Source organism: Spinacia oleracea, chromosome 1 (genome assembly GCF_020520425.1).
Source record: "Spinacia oleracea cultivar Varoflay chromosome 1, BTI_SOV_V1, whole genome shotgun sequence".
Classification (NCBI taxonomy): domain Eukaryota; kingdom Viridiplantae; phylum Streptophyta; class Magnoliopsida; order Caryophyllales; family Amaranthaceae; genus Spinacia; species Spinacia oleracea.
In genome coordinates this window covers 98,874,902-98,880,987 of record NC_079487.1, presented here as the reverse complement: position 1 = coordinate 98,880,987, position 6,086 = coordinate 98,874,902, and positions in this window count along the sequence as shown.

The following is a 6,086-nucleotide window of genomic DNA, read 5'->3' as shown; positions in this document are numbered from 1 at the left end:
TTTTATGCACGTATGGTTTATTTGTTGGTAATTATAATGCAATACGGATCCGTTTAATTATGATAATGTCGTGGGCCCGTTTCGGTGTTGTCGTGGATATTGGTTTTGGAGTATTGTTTGGGAGTTGCGATTTATACCAGATTCCATATAAATACTCCTTTATTTATTCTAAGTATATACTCAGAAAGAAAAATAGAGAAACAAAAAAAACCCTAAAAAATATTATCTCTATCATTATTGTCAAGTAGATATTTGAGTAGTTCTTGAAGTAATTCCAGCCTTCCAATCGGGGTACGGAGTTGGAAGGTAGTTGTGTTACCCTTGGGGAGAAATCGTCACTGAGAATCTTGTACAGGTGGTGGCGAAATACGCTTCTAGGGCAGACGTAAAACCCGTCACATCTTTTGAGATCAACTATTGAGTATTGTGTTCTTCCCTATTATTTTATTGTTAATTTCATGGTTCCAACGTATTATTTCCAACAATGTAGTTATGTTGTTACCATGATTGGTACCGTCGATTTCGTGAGGATTTATTACGGGAATTATATTAGAAGCTATTTTTTTCTGTTGATTACTTGGACTATACGGATATATTATTTGTTGCCCAATTCCAATTACAAGTTAGAAGCGAATCTCAATTCCAATTCAAATTGCAACGTATGATATTTATTATCAACAAATTCACAACCAGAATTTGAACTTTTGTATGCAGCTGTGTCACTAGTATAAATCCGAGTCATACGAGAATTTGGGCTTTATCTTTTGGGATACATACATATATAAACCCCGAAGCAGCATCTATTGAGAGCATTCAAAAGGAGAAAAGGATTGGAATTGGGGCCAGCTTCGGGATATTAACATCGTTGATAGTGTCGATGTTGGGTCAAGCTCATTACATGTGTGTGAATGTGTGATCGGACGGTCAAACGTTGTTCCTTCTTGGTTTTCTAGGGTCCACCCTAAGACACCTACACCTGTAAACGATTCCGTTTTTCTCGTGACTTGTGTGCAAGCGAAAGAAAGTATAAGAATTGGACGACAGTGGCAAAATCGCAGAAATTGGTGCATAGAGGGCTGGCCATGAGCAACCCGCGGCACGACAAGGCTGGCCACAACCCACCCGCGGCAAAGAAGACATGCCACACCCAGGCCGTGGAGTAGGCTTCCCCATGATGTGTTTGTATGAGAACAAAAGCAAAAAGCACTTTACAAGCATGGGTTTGAGGATGATCAAGTTCGTATATCCGACCCTTGCATTCCAACAAGTTTTTGCAGTAAAAGGGGAGTTCCTTCCTGTGATTTACTTTTTGTAAAACTTTAACTTATTTGCATAATATAATTTATGTGCCCTCTAATGCAAAAAAAGTGGGAAATGTGAGGGTTAAAGCTAAAGTTTGAAGACTAACAAGTGCGTTAGTTGTGGTTTTGTGCGTTGGTCACTAACAAGGTTGTGCAGGTTCATTATACTTGGACGCACAGTTAATACGAATACCTGTTAGCAGAGCTAGCAATAGAGATGAGGATGCTCGTCTACTACTTTGGAGAGCACTAGCATTAATGATGGTGTATCCTTGATGCTTGATGTCAGGGAAGTTTCTTATCTAAACTTTATTTTGGCAAACTCTAACTTATTAACATATATGTAGATATGTCCCCTCCTTTGATGTGTGGTACATTGTTATCTGATGCTTTGTTAGTCAATGTCGGGGTGTGAGTTAGTGTTTGAGGCCAATAGGCTAGTTTTACTAGAAATGACCGGGGAGTATGTTGGAAAAATAAAACTTAAGCAATGATATGAGTAGTTTTATTAAACTAATTTTATGTTATTGGTTTTATTATGAACATATTTGATGCATATGTGTGTGTTCTTATATGTGGTTGGCATTGATAGTGTTCATATGCCTTGTATGAATCAAATGTTGTTGCATTGCACACACGTTGATGCTTCTAATGAGACTAAAGTTTCTATTTTCTCAATTTAAGATAAAAGTCAAACTGAGACAAATGAATCGGTAAAGGTACGTCCTAACTACATTTGAGTTTGTAGAGGCTTTTTGGTAAGTACCGATGTTTTTAATTGAGTGGCAATTATACTATTGTATAATCCTAGCATATTGTGGAAATTTATCTAGAAATAGTTTCTCATAAATTGAATATGCTAACATGCTTGAAGTTCTAATATTGTATGATTAATTCATGACTTGATGATGATTATGCTGTAAGCATACCTTGTAGATAATCCTATATTGCATAGGTGGAGAGCGTGGAAGTGATTTCCATTATTCACCAAAAGGTACAATGCGAAGAGGATCAAATTGAATGAGTAGGTTTGAGATACCCATTGAGTAACAATGATGAGCCTAATTAATATGAATGTATGGTTAATATTATTGGATCCTACAAGTCAAGATGCATACAATTAGAAAGGGTTATTGGATGATGGCTTAATGTGGGGGTAAGTAATTTATCGCATTTCTTTATATTGTCATTCACTAGTTACTGTATGTGTGAGTTGCCAGGTTCAATGAGTTAATTGGCAAAGTGAGACACATTCGTGCAATTTAGACACGGGAAGATACAATTATTTGTGAATGTGATAACTTCCTTGAGTATGTGAGATTAAAGAGAAAAATATTCTTTAAGCAAGGTTTTGGCACGAGTTGGTGTCAAACTAGTTAAGGGGAAGGGTTTTTAAAATATATGTTGTGTTCAATTTCTACGGAAAACACTTGTTAGGGTGAGCTTATGCTCTTAATGAATCCATAGCCCGATTTTGGGTGGTTCTATGAGAGAACTTGATGGATTCACCGTTTTGTCTGAGGTTGAGTATTTTACTCTTAATGTATCTACCCTTATGGTCCCCTAGAATGGGTGGTACTATAAGAAGTCTTGATAGATACGCCGCTTTATGATTGGGAAGGTTAATCCTTGTTGCTTTTATGAGTCCATAGTCACATTTTGTGGATGGTTCTTATTATTGAACTTGATGGATTTAAGATTAAAGTATCTAGCCTCATTGACTTCACTTACTAAGTGATTTCATGAGAAGACGAGATATATATATATATATATATACATATATATATATATATATATATATATATATATATATATATATATATATATATATATATAGCGTTAAATTTGTGAGGATGGACAATATGTTCTTAATATATCCATAGCTCTTTTGAGTGGTTCTAATAAAGCGGATTTGATGGATATACTGATGGATAAGGTTGGACATTTAAAATCCTTAATGTCTTCATATCCCTTTTGGGTGGTTTATGTGGTAAAATAGACTTGATGAGACACCTATGTGAGTAAGAAGGGATGACATCCTTCTATGAAAACATGTTTGTTGTTTTTCTAATAATACTCACTAGAATCCAAGGGAATGTTGGCCTCGCATGACGTTTCATGCGGTCGCAGAATTTTTCAAGCTTCTAAAGGTGAAGTGTGTGGTGTTGGGTACCTTCAGTAGTTATAAAGTTCAATCTTCGGATACTTTGTAGGTTATTGAATACCCCACTCGCTAATGTGTTAGTTCAAAGTCTTTAGACACTAACACTTATACGCTAAACCTTTCATTTACTGCTCAGATTTCAAGATCTCTTGTCCGTATGCATTAGTGGGGGATTGTTGGTAATTATAATGCAATACGGATCCGTTTAATTGTGATAATGCTCGTGGGCCCGTTTTGGTGTTGTCGTGGGTATTGGTTTTGGAGTATTGTTTGGGAGTTGCGGTTTATACTAGATTCCATATAAATACTCCTTTATTTATTCTAAGACAAAAGAAAAATAGAGAAACAAAAAAAACCCAAAAAAATATTATCTCTGTCATTATTGTCAAGTAGAGATCTGAGCAGTTCTTGAAGTAATTCCAGCCTTCCAATCAGGGTACAGAGTTGGAAGGTAGTTGTGTTACCCTTGGGGAGCAATCGTCACTGAGAATCTTGTACCGGTGGTGGCGAAATACGCTTCTAGGGCAGGCGTAAAACTCGTCACAGCTTTTGAGATCAATTATTGAGTATTGTGTTCTTCCCTATTATTTTATTGTTAATTTCATGGTTATAACGTATTATTTCCAACATTATTCGCATGCAAGGAATGATTTATGCTATTGTATGTAATGTCTAGAATTTTATGAGCCAAGTATATTCGTGCCATGTTGCACTATTTCGTAACCGCACGTGCTTCGGTCGTGGAGGATATACCTCAATGAGTCAAGGTGAATTGAATTAGGAACTTTCGTACTTAGTGCACAACCCGCATGTTAACTGGCATGTCGTGGACTCAACACTTTGTTGAGAGAGAACCCTGGAGTATTTCCATTTGAGTCTTGAATTAATCACAAGTTCTAATGAATCTTAAAGAAGTATTTTTTGATTGTTCGTTTATTAAATGTCTTGCTTGATTGTGTCTTGAGTCATCTTATCAAGTAAAATATTAATAAACGTAAACGGCAATCCGAATAAGCTTCAAAACTCTTGGAACATATATACCTTGAGTATGAACTATGAGGGGAGTATCTTGCCAAGGGGTTGTACTCCTACGAATGATACAAGACGTTGTTTCAATCTTTTTATGCGATGGAATTCCGTCGGTATGGCCCGAGATGGTTACTTTCTTCCGTAATGGATATTTCGTTTGGTGTTTGATGGGCTCCCAACACTCTTCCGTAAAGATTATTTTCTTTTGGGCTCGTTCAATGCTTATTCTAATTAATCTATGAGTCAAGAGTCGTGTCTTGAGTCGAGTCTTGTATTCATGATTAATTGTGTTATTAGTTGGCTTTTGCATGTGGTTCTAATTTATTATTTCTGTTGGAATGAAGCATGTTAGTTCTAGGATTTCATTCTAGCTTGTTTATACTCAGCTTCGCTAATTACGTTTTTTGGTTTGGTCATGGCCTTTGCCTTAATGACCCTATGATGATCCATCATTTGCACTTGCATTGTTGGGGAATAGAATTTTAATAACAAATAGAGATGACTTGCAAGTGAAGTTATCTAGCAATGGGATTGGTTGAGCGAGTTCATTTTACTTACATTTTTTTAAACGTACTCTAATTATTTTATTCAGTCTAAACTATAATGTTTTCAAGTTAGTTAATGGGTTTTGATTTACTGAGGCAGTTAGTAAATGAAACCTATTATATAGTAAAATGGACAACTCATATTATTAAATAGAACAACATCAAATCAGTAAGACTTACAATACAAAAGTTTGAAATATCTACAACAATATATTCCATTTAACGGTTTCTCTTGACACCCAACAAAAAAAATAAAAAAAATTAGCTGCTGCCCGGAATCCTCTAATGTTTCCCTTGCTTCTAGTGTAGTATCGAGCAACGTCCCAACAATAACTATATATGTGAGTGAATAGAATGACACAATTACAAATAAAGAATTGATCTTGATATGAAATATCAGCAAATTCAATAGAACAAAGTATAAACACAAAGATGGGAGCTTTTTAGGAGCAGATACTGAAGGAAATAATGCCCTTGGTCCAAGTATGCATTCTATGTTAAGTCTAATAAATGCGGTTCAGTATTAATTGACAAGTTAATAATTCAGTGAGATCAAGTGAGCTGAATGCCTAGCTAGAGGCCGCTTCAGTTCAAGTGGAATTAATGATATTAATCCACAGCTTACTCTTGACTGAACCCGTAGGGTCACACAAATAGTACGTAAACGGATCAAGTATCTAATGGCATTAGATACTCTATCTATGAATATTCGGAACCGACGGATCTTGGTTTCAGTGGGAGCTAAGATCGTCACAGGCAAGAAATGAATACTCCGGAAACGATGATATTGCCGGAAACGGAAATATGGATCGTATCGGAAATATAAATATTGTCCGAGTCGTAGATGTTGCCGGAAACGGAAACATGGTACGTATCGGAAAATATTATCGGAAATGGAAATATTGCCAGAATCGGAAATATTGCCGGAAACGGAAATATTGTCAGAATCGGAAATATTACCGGAATCGGAAAATAATTCCGGAAACGGAAATATTAAATATTTGTTCGAAACGGAAATTAATTCCGGAATCGGAAATATTAAATATT